We start from the raw sequence: 12,168 nt of genomic DNA, 5'->3' as shown, positions 1-12,168 counted from the left end.
GAGATGAAAGTTGATGTTTAGCAGCAGAACTGCTCGTGGACTTCTTACATTGATGCAGAGAGCAAAACAATTCTTCATGTTTAGCCCTCATGTTAAAAAGTAAGCACCGCGGAGATACACGGATGGTACTTCGAGGGTACCTCTGTTTCCAATCCCTCTCTATACTCTATCTGTGGTTTTACATCGGATTGGCAGTGGGTTTGCCTGTGTTAGCAACAATTCACATATTTTGACTCATGTTCAAAGTTTAAACTGTTCTATCTCTGCAGGGAAAGGCCTTCTCAAGAAACTGGCTGAACAGATAGTTATGCCTCGGTGCGCATGCGCAAGCGAGGTATACGGTAGTGTGTTTGTGTGTGTGTGTAGACTGCTATAGCTGCTCAAGGATCAATGAAGTGCAAGCAAGAGTTTCTATAGGCTTCAAGTCATGTTTTCTTGGATTTTAGTTTGTGGATTTGCAAAACAATGCTTCGTTCTCGAGTTATGCCTAGTTTTGCTTACTTGGAATGCATTGCATTGCAGCCTTTTCAGAAGAGCACGTAGCCAAACTTCTTTACCGAGTGTTGCTACTCTACTTAGTAGTTAGCTCTGCACTAGAACGCTAGCTATTGGTAGCTGCAAGAGTGAGAAGAGAGCTGCAATTAAAAGGCTCTGCTGATGCCATTAATTTTAGACTTGAACTTTTGGCATCAATCGTTTTAACAACAACAATAATGGTCTATCATTACCCATTCTTTGAGTTTGCATGCAAAAATTAATGTTCATCATGAGCTGACTGTGTATAAAAGCATTTTAATGAATGAATATTGTCATTTTGAAAATTGCACTGTTCCAACGTTTCATTGCTCTTTGTCTGACTGACTAGTAGATCTAAGTTTCTTGGGGAGCATTTTTTAATTCCAAGTATACAGCCACATCCAGGACATTCTGCACAGAGTTAGGCGTTGCTAAGAAACCGTGCGCCTTTTGAAAATCTGAGTGCAGTGCTTTTCCAGAGGTGGTGTTTTTCTTCACACGTTCAGCTCTAGCTCCCTTTCTCTGACAGATATGCTATATGAACTGGCTAAATAAAGATATCATAGGCATAGCAGGGGCATAGCCAGGATTTTGGAGAAAGGGGTGATATCATAGACGAAAGAGGGCCGAAATGTGCTTGACCGGAAGCCACACCTTTTTATACAGAATAGCTCACAGTTTAGAGACTGAATCGTTTTCCTTGCTATACTAGCTAGCTAACAGCCTAACTGCAGCAAGATCTGGAAGAGAAGGGGTGCTCAGCTGGATAATCAGATACATTTCTCTGCACGTGATTTGTATACTTGACTCAGGCTGGTTGGGGGTGCTTGAGCACCCCTAGCACCCCCCTGGCTATGCCCCTGCATAGGCCTCCATGCTCTTGAAATACTGCACAGAAAATGGCTGTCATTTAATACTGACTCACAAATTTAATCAGTTAGAGCAATATTACTCTGTTTTCTCTTCTTGAGCTTCTGTACTGCTTCTTGTGACGTTCCACTTATACATGTCATGATACGTAAATTTATACTTCTGTACTGAATGGGAAAATCCGACTAGAAAAACATTTGCAATATGTGAAAAATTGCTAAGATTGGCTGGGGGAACCACCAAAAAGCGTGGAAACAAGAACTCAGACGAGAGCATAACTCCAATCCGTTACAACGTCATGAACATGTATATGACTGCCAGATCCATCTACCAGCTTCAATCCACCACATCATTCCATGCATGTCACTACGCATGGATGGACTGTGTATACCTGTGCTCAACACTGCATGTATTAGGAATATCAATTCATCGCAAATCATCATGATTATATACCCGCACATTCCAAAATGGATGTATATATACGGATCGGTCATCATCCCACCAGTAAAATTGCTTGGATTGGCTGGGACAAACATGGAAAACTACCAGCGAAAAAAGTACATGTGAATGACGTTGTAATAGAATCTCGTCTGATTTCTTGTTACCATGCTTTTGGTGGTTCCCCTGGCCAATCCTAGCAATATTTCATATTGCAAATGTTTTTCTAGCCGGATGTATATACATGTAGGAAAGAGAACACCACCTATATATACCAGCAATGAGTTAAGCATGGTATAATAAAAACTACCACCAACAAATTTTACATACATATGAATGACGTTGTAACGGATTGGACTTATGCTCTCGCCCGCTTTCTTGTTTTCTACACTTTTGGTGTTTCCTCTGGCCAATCCTAGCAATTATAATGTTTTTATGGGTCTTGTAAGTATAAGGTTGAGTTTGGATCAGATACAGAAGGGCTATAGCTTGCTTAGCATACCCTTAAAAACACAGAACATTTTTATTTTTATTTTTATGATATTCATAAATGCGTTTTTAGCGGACTTAATTTAGCGTTACTACAAATTCGCTAAAATTCACTAAAATTAGTACCGTTTATAATAGTAACATTAAGGGATATATAAAACTCACCTTGACAAGTTACAGTTGACCCATCCCAGCTCCCTCCACTCATACATATCCTGAACAAGCTCCCTCCAGTGAGAGTGTAGTCAGGATTGCAGCTGTAGAAAGCTAAAGAGAGTTGATAGGTCTGTAGTCAGAGAATCCATCAGTGTAGACAATGTCTCCATTTGTGATGAGAGGAAGGTCAGAACAGGGTGCTATCACAGTATGGAAATTGAAACACGTACACAAACAGTACAAAATCCATTCCACTTACGCTCACAAGATGGAGGTAACCCACTCCACACTCCATCCCTCTCACAAGTCCTGGTAGTGTGACTGTCTACAGAGATAGTATAGCCAGTGTCACAGGTGTAGGTGGCCACAGTGTTCAGACCCAGTATTAAGTTGTTGTATGAGACTATTCCATTGTTCAGGGCAGGAAGAGATGGGCATACAACTGGAAGAGAGATTGTGGAAGGAATCCAGTAGTGAATATTGCTGGCAGAGGTCATGCATAAGTAAAACATACCCTCTCCACACACTAGTAGGAGCTGAGCAGCTCCAGTCAAAAGGACCAGCCAAGAGACACAGCCACCTTGTAACTTCTTCATGCTGTCTTCATGCATGCATATACTCCAAATTAGTTGATTCCAGAATTTAATATAGTGATGACAACAGGAAGTCTGAAATTATCATTACAATAAATTAACTTCCACACATCAAAGTGTACATGCACCCACATATACATATACAGCACAATATTGTACAGCAATGACCCCTGTCCACATGGAATGCAGGGTATCTAAGCATTGTCCTCCAGTTCAGGGTTGTGTTTCTCCATTGTGCTGGTGGCATAATACAAAGCTAAACTGAGCAGAGAGTCAAATTATAATGGTGATGCAAATCCGTACCCCCCAGCAGGGTCTCTGTACACGGGATCCTCTTGAATCTGCCTCCATCTCTGCATGGGAGAATGACCAATGTAAATAAGTTATAGTTACCCAAATATATAATCTAATGCATTTAAGACTTTGTATGCATGTACACAATAAGCTATTGGCGTCAAATGGTTGCTTTGAAAACAGTATGCATGCAGCATTGTACTGTACCAATTTAGGGCTATTGACAAGTATACAGAGAGTTGACTTGTAATGGCCATGTTGCTAGCCTCTATGAAGACAGACATTACAGCTACAGTAACATGTATGAACCACTTTTCCCTATACTTACACAGTCGATGGTGTGTGTGTGTGACAATTAAGGCAGCGCTGGATCGAACCAGGAAGGTCCCATTAATTATCAGTGAGCATGTATCGAGAACCATCTCTCCATAGGAGAGAGTGGGGGAGCTGTACATTCACTTGGAAATCACTCAAGACATTCCATTATCCATACCACAAGTACCACTGAACTATCAAAAGAAACAGCTACCACAGCCTTACTCGAGAGCACAAGCAACACAGTCGAAAGATACCAATGTTTCGAAGTAAGGTCATTTTTTAGCAGCAAATGTCCATATGCTTACTGTTAGGCTTTCAGAAACATTCAACAACTGGCAACAACTACACCATATGCAATGAGTAGTGCTTACACAGTTATCTCAATACAAGCATGTATAGCAACAAGCTGAAGGCATTTGTTGTACAGGGTTTTGTAAAATCCTTGCAACAGGGCTAAACAGACACTGCAATGACTTCCATATATGGAAGTCAACTGCTGACAATAATATTTTGAGTACATGTACATGTATATGCAGCATACAGGGATATATGATTATCCCCCTCTGGCTCCAATTCCTCCCTCCCCCCTAAAATTTGCATTCAGGTACTCAGTCGTACGACTGAGTGTCCATAGCCTGCAGGGTACTGAAAAAACTGTTGACCTTTTTTTAAATGTTCTGGTGACTTTTCAAAATCCCATCTAATTTAAAATCATGTATGACACCACCCTGCATGGTATGTGTATAATTATTTGAATTCAAAGATGTCCAGAGAGCATCAGCTTATATTCATAAGGTTGTGAGAACTGTTGCTCTTTTCAATGATATCGGAACAGTTGATAAACGAAACACCCTCAAAATAGTGGTATTGGCTGATATTGATAAGCTTGAAGACAGAAGGCTTGCCCCTTAGGCCTTATATTGTAACCAAATCTCCTCTGGCAATTTCTTCTGTCAGCTCCTGTCTCATCAACATTTCACGATGATCATTGAAAATTTACATGTCTTGAAGGTATGCTCCTCTCACTTCTTTGCTTTGCAACAAGAACTATCTTCTGTCTGGTTATATTTTGAAGAATACAACTAAAAGCAACTGATAATGATCAGTCAATAACACAGCTATGCCAACAGTTCTGCACACACCAACTTCACAACAATATTTGCCTTGCATTTCCACCTGGTGCACCATCCATCACCTTAATTAAATCTTGTGAATAAGCTGATGCTCTTCTAGGCTCACAGGACATCTTTCAATTCAAATAATTATATACATATACATGTACCTCCATGGACATGTACACTATTATTATTATACAGTTGACTTCCATATATGGAAGTTATTGCTGTGTCTTAAGCCCTGTTGCAAGAATTCTACAAAACCCTGTATATAGGGACAAGGGAAAGTACAAGTTTACCTTGCAACTGAACGCATCTATACATGCAGCGCACATGCAACATGGAGTACATGCACAATTGCTTTCATCAACATAATTCTATACGTGCAATGTCATATATAGCTCACCTTAATTAAAATATAGATTGTTCAATTTCGATCAATCTTTGTTCAGTGTTGGGGGTAGTGTGTGTGTGTATATGTACTAAAGCATTACCGTGAATTGTCAATAAGCGTTATGGCATGCTAAACAGTAACACATACATTGTAGCAGGTAAATGTATTGGATGGGTTATGAATTCAAACCAAAGTGCGTTAATTATTGTACAATATTATACAATAATGATAACATCACTCTATATAATTATGTCATCACTAAGGTGAACAAATTGATGAAACAAAGTCAACACCATCATTTGCTAGAGTTCCTAAACTATCACAGCCCTAGGCTATTGAAAAGTGCACAAACATTGCCTTAGGGCAACACAACAGGCAATGCTCACAATAAACACTGAGCACTCATCAGATTGAAAGCAAGCACACGCACATATACCCACAAGTAAACAGCTGTATATGTCTACAGTGGTTGGAATGGTAAACCAATGTGGGCACCTGCCCTACATGTATTGGTAGTAATGGGGTGGACGTTGGGCTGACAGGGATACTCAGTATAGCCGACTATACACTCAAGAGAGATGTTGGTTGACTCACAATAAGTATGTTTGGGTTCAACTACAGTATAAGCTTGTAGTGTGCTAGCTACATTATTGTGTTTTCTAATACCGTATAGCGGCAAATTTTCACTATTTGACTTTAGAGCCCTCAGCAGAAATTTTCGTGGGTTCTGCGGTTCAATGCCAGGAAACCACACCCACCAATAGCTTTACATGTGAAATACCGTTCTGCGGTTCAATGCCAGGAAACCACACCCACCAATAGCTTTACATGTGAAATACCGGTGCGTGGGAGATTATCCCAGTTTTAATTTTCGCGTTAACTTATACTCTGCCCTCGAAAAACGTGAAATTTTGCACCCACGAAAATTTCCCGCTATACTGTAGTCATAATTATGGTATGAAACTCATTAAAATACACACTTCATGCAAAGATTCCTAGGAGGGACACAGTTTCATATTATTATACGGTCACAATGAGTCTATCGGCTAGATTCATACTCGCAAGTTGGATAGTCACAAGGTCAAAGTTGAAATCTGCTTTCGGAGGACATTTTAATTGCATTCCTATCATCTAATCTTTCTTTAGTACCTCCCCCTTGTAAACTCACTGTGATTGGAGGTAAAAAAGAAAGAGTAGACGATCGAAATGCAATTTTAATGGAAGCAGATTTAATTGACACTGACTATCTTCCTCTGCCACCAGGCCACACATTTACTTTTTAATTTGTCACCAGAACGGCTTTTCAAATGCTAGATGAAATATGGCCTGGAATAGAGGCTGCTATGAGTTTTTAGCGGCTAATAACAACCATATTCAACGACATGGCATGATAATCCACAGTTGTTGGGTGGAGTCCAAATAACAAGGATGCGTAAAATTTATGAGAATTGCCATGCAAAATGAAATGCATGCAAGCAATAACATTAGACAAGATTATACAGTATGCAAAATAGTCAAACAGTAGCATACAGGGGGTTGGGTTAGTTCATAAGCTGGTGGGATGTGGAGGGCAACTGTGGGTGGCCGTGCACTTGCTGTAAGCAATGCACTCTGTAAACTCAGTATCATTTTTAGTAGCCTTAGACGCTTGTGAGGTTTGTGGTGTTGGTGGTGTGGGTAGAGTGGGTGGTGATGGCTCAGTCTTTATAACATACTTGCTTTCGGAGCCACTTGTATGTAAGGGTGGTGTTCCACCAACGGCTCGTTGGAACTTGGACACTTCCTCGTATTCGTGACCCATTTCCATTATCTCGTATGATTGTATCTCACCAGTACTGACCACACCCTTTAGCGACACTGGTGGTAGGTCATGTCTGGGGAGGGGAAATGTAGATATAGTTAATTTGTACAAATTCAAAACAGTAGAGAGATACATAATTAACCAGAGATGCGCCGCGGGCGCCACGAGTTTTATAGTATATAGTCGGTCAGTCAGTCTGTCTGTCGTTCTGTGTAAACTGAGATAGCACTGTTTTTATCCCAACACAACAAGGTAAAGTTGGCTAGCTATTTTTTGATGTTTCGTTTTCGAATAAAAGTGAGTAAGCTGCATGTGGCCTATGTATATATGTATGTTCACGCGGCTTTGATTCGAGGCTGTAGACTACATCAAATCACAAATTAACGCCGAGGGTTTGCACTTCAATGCTCCAGTAAAATTATTGATTCACTCACTTTGTTGTTCTGTGGACGATCATCTTCTGTCTCCTACTCTTCAACAACAGTACAGCAATCACTATGACAACAACGCCCACCAGAAGGATCAACCCCACCGCTCCTCCCACCACTCCACCAACCACAGTGGCTAGGTCAATGATCGCTGCAGCTACAGGTTGGTGGTGCACTCTATATCTGCAAGGCTCGATATCTGCACCTGACAAGACTTGTCCACCTCAATCAGTATATTCTGAATGGGAATGAATCCGTATCCAGGCTTGTATGGGAGTGAGGAGCTTGGAATCGGTTAGAGTGGCTTGGAATGTGACAGCTCTGTCCGACCCAGGGAAGCAGCGGAAGAGAGGGGCAGTCATGACCGTGCTTGAGAAACCACACCCACAATGACTCTCCACCTCGGCAGCAAACGCATTCGTTACAATTTCTAACCTCCCATCCTGGTCCTGTATAGAGAGATAAGTAATTGTTAGTTTGCTTTAGCTTTAGGACATTCTTAGCACTCACCACCCAGTCAGGACAGTTGTTGATGTTGGTAAGTCTGAGTTGGAACAACACTGGACGTACAGGAGGAGGGGCGACTGGGGAAATAATACAGTTCCTAAACTTACGGACACAGCTTGGCTCCTGACCACTCCACACTCCAATGGCGTCCATTCCATCATCATCCATACACACTCGTACCTCATTACCCTCAAGATAGAACCCAGCCTCACAAGTGTAGGTTGCCTCAGTTCCCAGGTCATAGTCAGGGGGGACATCAGGAGAGTAGGAGATTATGCCATTGGTAATGGCCGGTAGAGGAGGACACATAAGAACTATAGGAGAAACAACACTTGTTACTACACAGTGTAAACGTTTTCCACCAACCTTCACACGTTAGATCCGATCCACTCCACAATTCATCACTCCCACAAGTCCTAGTGCTGTCTCCAATGAGAGTGTAGCCAGTGTTACAGGTGTAGGTGGCCACAGTGTTCACTGGTCTGTTATCTTTGGTCTCCATATCATAAGCAATACTTCCATTGACTAGATCCATCAGATCAGGACAGACTAATAAATGTACAGTGCCTGTAATGTGTACAATCAGTTAATAGAAACTGTAAGGGCCGGCTCACAGTCAACCGCTATATATAATCAGTTGCAGCTACTATATTAAATACAAGCCATGCTTATATACCAGGTAAATTTTTGTATTGCATAGCCAGTATATATGTTCGTGGTTTTCGCTGATTAAGCATACCGCGAACATTTATATCCAATATTGCATGCATGCATAATGCTTCATAAATGCTGCTATTCCGCGAAAATTAAATCTGCGAAAACATTTCTAAAGGCATTTCCGCGAAAGTTGATAACCTGGAAATATACCTGCTATACGGTAGTGTATGGTACATGTAATATGCACATATAAACAATGAATGTGCACATATACCTTTGCATTCATGGTGGTCTGCTCCAAGTTGCATTTGCCTGACAAGTACTTGTAGCAATCCCAAAGAGTGCATAGCCATCATTACAGCTGTAGGTCACTGTCCCTGTGAATGTTGTGGTTGTTGGTATCCCAGGAGATCCATTGATAATAGACGGAGGAGTACTACAGTCCACAGCTGTTTGTGTACATTATCATGTAATCCGATAATGCAATAATATAGCATACATGGACATTGAGGAGCAGCACCATCCCACAGACCACTACCACTAGGAGTGCTACCATCACCAGTACAAGTCCTCTCACTGTCTCCACTTGTTAACACATGTCCATAGTTGCATTGATAAGTAGTTGTTGTTCCAAAGTCATATGGTGCAGTAGTACCTCTAAGGTAATTGATGGTCCCATTCATAATATCAGGGAGAGCAGAACATGTGATACCTGCGGACAATACAATTATTATTGGAGTAGATTGCTTGTGTTCCATAGGGGAAAAGTGAACTAGTGCGAGGAGGGTAAGATATTGAAGTGTTGGTACGAACAAGGAGATGAGGACAATTAAGTGATGGCTGTGATAAGTTAATTGCATATGACCAAACAATATACACATATTCGGGTTTGTACAGTACCAGTGACCTACACACTTTCACTGATAACTTACGGACACATCTTGGCACTCCACACTCCAATGGCGTCCATTCCATCATCATCCATACACATTCGTACCTCATTACCCTCAAGATAGAACCCAGCCTCACAAGTGTAGGTTGCCTCAGTTCCCAGGTCATAGTCAGGCATGACATCAGGAGAGTAGGAGATCATGGCATTGGTAATGGCCCATAGAGGAAGACATATAATGGCTGTAGGAATAAGCTGGAGTCACGGTGCATGTACTACCACTTAACTAATAATTATGACCTTCACATGTTGGAGATGACCCACTCCACATTCCACCATTTCCACAAGTCTTAGTAGCGTCTTCATTGAGAGTGTATCCAGTGTTACATCTGAAGATGGCCACAGTGTCCACTGGTCTCTTGTTAGTGGATCCACCAATCATCCCATTGGTCAGTAAGGGTAAGTCAGAGCAGATACCTGTAGAGAAGCATGCAGGTACACTCAATAAAAATGTCCACATTCCATTCCACTTACGCTGACACACTGGAGGTGACCCATTCCACACTCCATCACTCCCACAAGTCCTGGTGGTGACTCCATTGAGAGTGTAGCCAGTGACACAGGTGTAGGTGGCCACAGTGTCCACTGGTCTTGGACTAGCAGTCCCCATATTGTAAGCAGTCATTCCATTGGTCGGATTAGTCAGGTCAGAGCACGTTGTGGGTGGAGCAACAGTCGATCTTGTGTCTATACATAATTATTTGAAATACAAACTGTGTACGAGTTACAGAACTCACCTTGACAAGTTGGAGGTGACCCACTCCAGATCCTTCCACTCACACAGGTCCTGGTGGGTGGTGCTCCCTCCTGTGATAGTGTAGCCAAGATTGCAGCTGTAGGTAGCTCTAGAGCCGATAGGTCTGTTGTCAGGGGATCCATCAGTGTAGACAATGTCTCCATTGGTGAGAGTGAGGTCAGAACAGGCTGCTATCTCAGTATGAAACACAAAAAAACATTCAAACAGCACAAAAGTGAATATTCACTTACGAAGACAAGATGGATCTGACCCACTCCACACTCCATCACTTTCGCAAGTCCTGGTGGTGCCTCCATTGAGAGTGTAGCCGGTGTTGCAGGTGTAGATGGCCACAGTGTTCAGACCCAGTGTTAAGTGGCTGTATGAGACTATTCCATTGTTCAGGGCAGGGAGAGACAGGCACACAACTGGAAACAGAATCAGATTTGTGGATGGAATCCAAGATTACAGAACCACTCACCCAGGTTGGCACAGAAGATCATCTCTCCTCCAGTAGTTGGTATAGTACAACAGTAGGAACCAGTTGGACTCAGGGGAGGGGGGTTAACACTGTCTCTACGTGCCAGTTTAATGGATTGAACATTTCTTAATGACACATACGGACGAGATGCTCCTGATCCACCAGGAACACGAGTCCCATTTGGATAGCGCCAAAGTCCAATACCTTTTGCCATTGTCTCACTGGGTGTACAACAGGCCACAAGGTCAGTGTGACAGATGAGAGAAGGACGACCATCCCGAACATCATCTCCAACATCAGTGATGAGGATCTCAGTGTTGTTAGTGGTGATGTTGGTTGATCCCAGAGACAGGTACACTCTTGTATGCATATCATTATGTACAGTCTATGTTCATTTATAGCAGGTCAGTTAAAACATACCCTCTCCACACACTAGTAGGAGCTGAGCAACTCCAGTGAAAAGGACCAGCCAAGAGACACAGTCACCTTGTAGCTTTTTCATGCTGTCTTCTTGCATGCAGTTATTGGTAATTCTAGTGTAGATCTATTAGAATCTACATGTAGACTACATGTATTCACTTTAATTAATGACAACAGGAAGTATAAAATGTACATGCACCCACATGCATGCATAAGAGGACTCTTGAGCACATAGACACAGAAAGAAAATCATTTAGACTCTGTATCATATCATACAACAAGCTATTGGCATCAATTTTCAAAGCAATATAAGGCATAGAACTGTACAGTACCAATTGAAGCTCTATTGACCAGTACAAGATACATACTTGTAGTCAATCAATTTTTCATATGGCCTCTCTCTATAGACACAGTCACTACAGCAATGCAATTAATGCACTGCTCTTCCCTTTAACTTACAATGTCGGTGGTATGTGTGTATGACAAGGCATGGTTGAGGACTCCTCCACATTATCCTTGGGTCGAACCAGGAAAGGTTTACCATGCCAGTGAGCATGTCTCGAGAATCATCTCCTCCTGAGGTGGGGTGCATGGGTGGTTATAATTATGAAAATATATGATTGGCCAACACAATAATTATAGTATACAGGTAGTCTATATATATATGAGATCTACATGGTATATAGTATCAGCAGATTGACTAGGATGGAGCAATAGCAATATGCACCATTTGCTGGAGTTCTATATCTTATCACAGCCCTGGCTATTGAGAGGTGCAAAATCATTGCCTCAAGGCAACACAACAAGCAATGCTCACAATAAACACTTAGAGCACTCTATAATTATCATATTGAAAGCAAGCACAAACCACTCCTTCTGCTTAAGCACACAACTGATTGTCAAAAAACTATCTTCTCACAAATACCAATGTGTCTAGACACACAGTGGTGGGAATGGCTACTACAATGAGGAAACCTTGTCATATTCATATTCATGAAGGACTGGT

This window comes from Halichondria panicea, chromosome 4 (genome assembly GCF_963675165.1).
Source record: "Halichondria panicea chromosome 4, odHalPani1.1, whole genome shotgun sequence".
NCBI classification, from domain to species: domain Eukaryota; kingdom Metazoa; phylum Porifera; class Demospongiae; order Suberitida; family Halichondriidae; genus Halichondria; species Halichondria panicea.
This window is presented reverse-complemented; position numbering follows the sequence as displayed.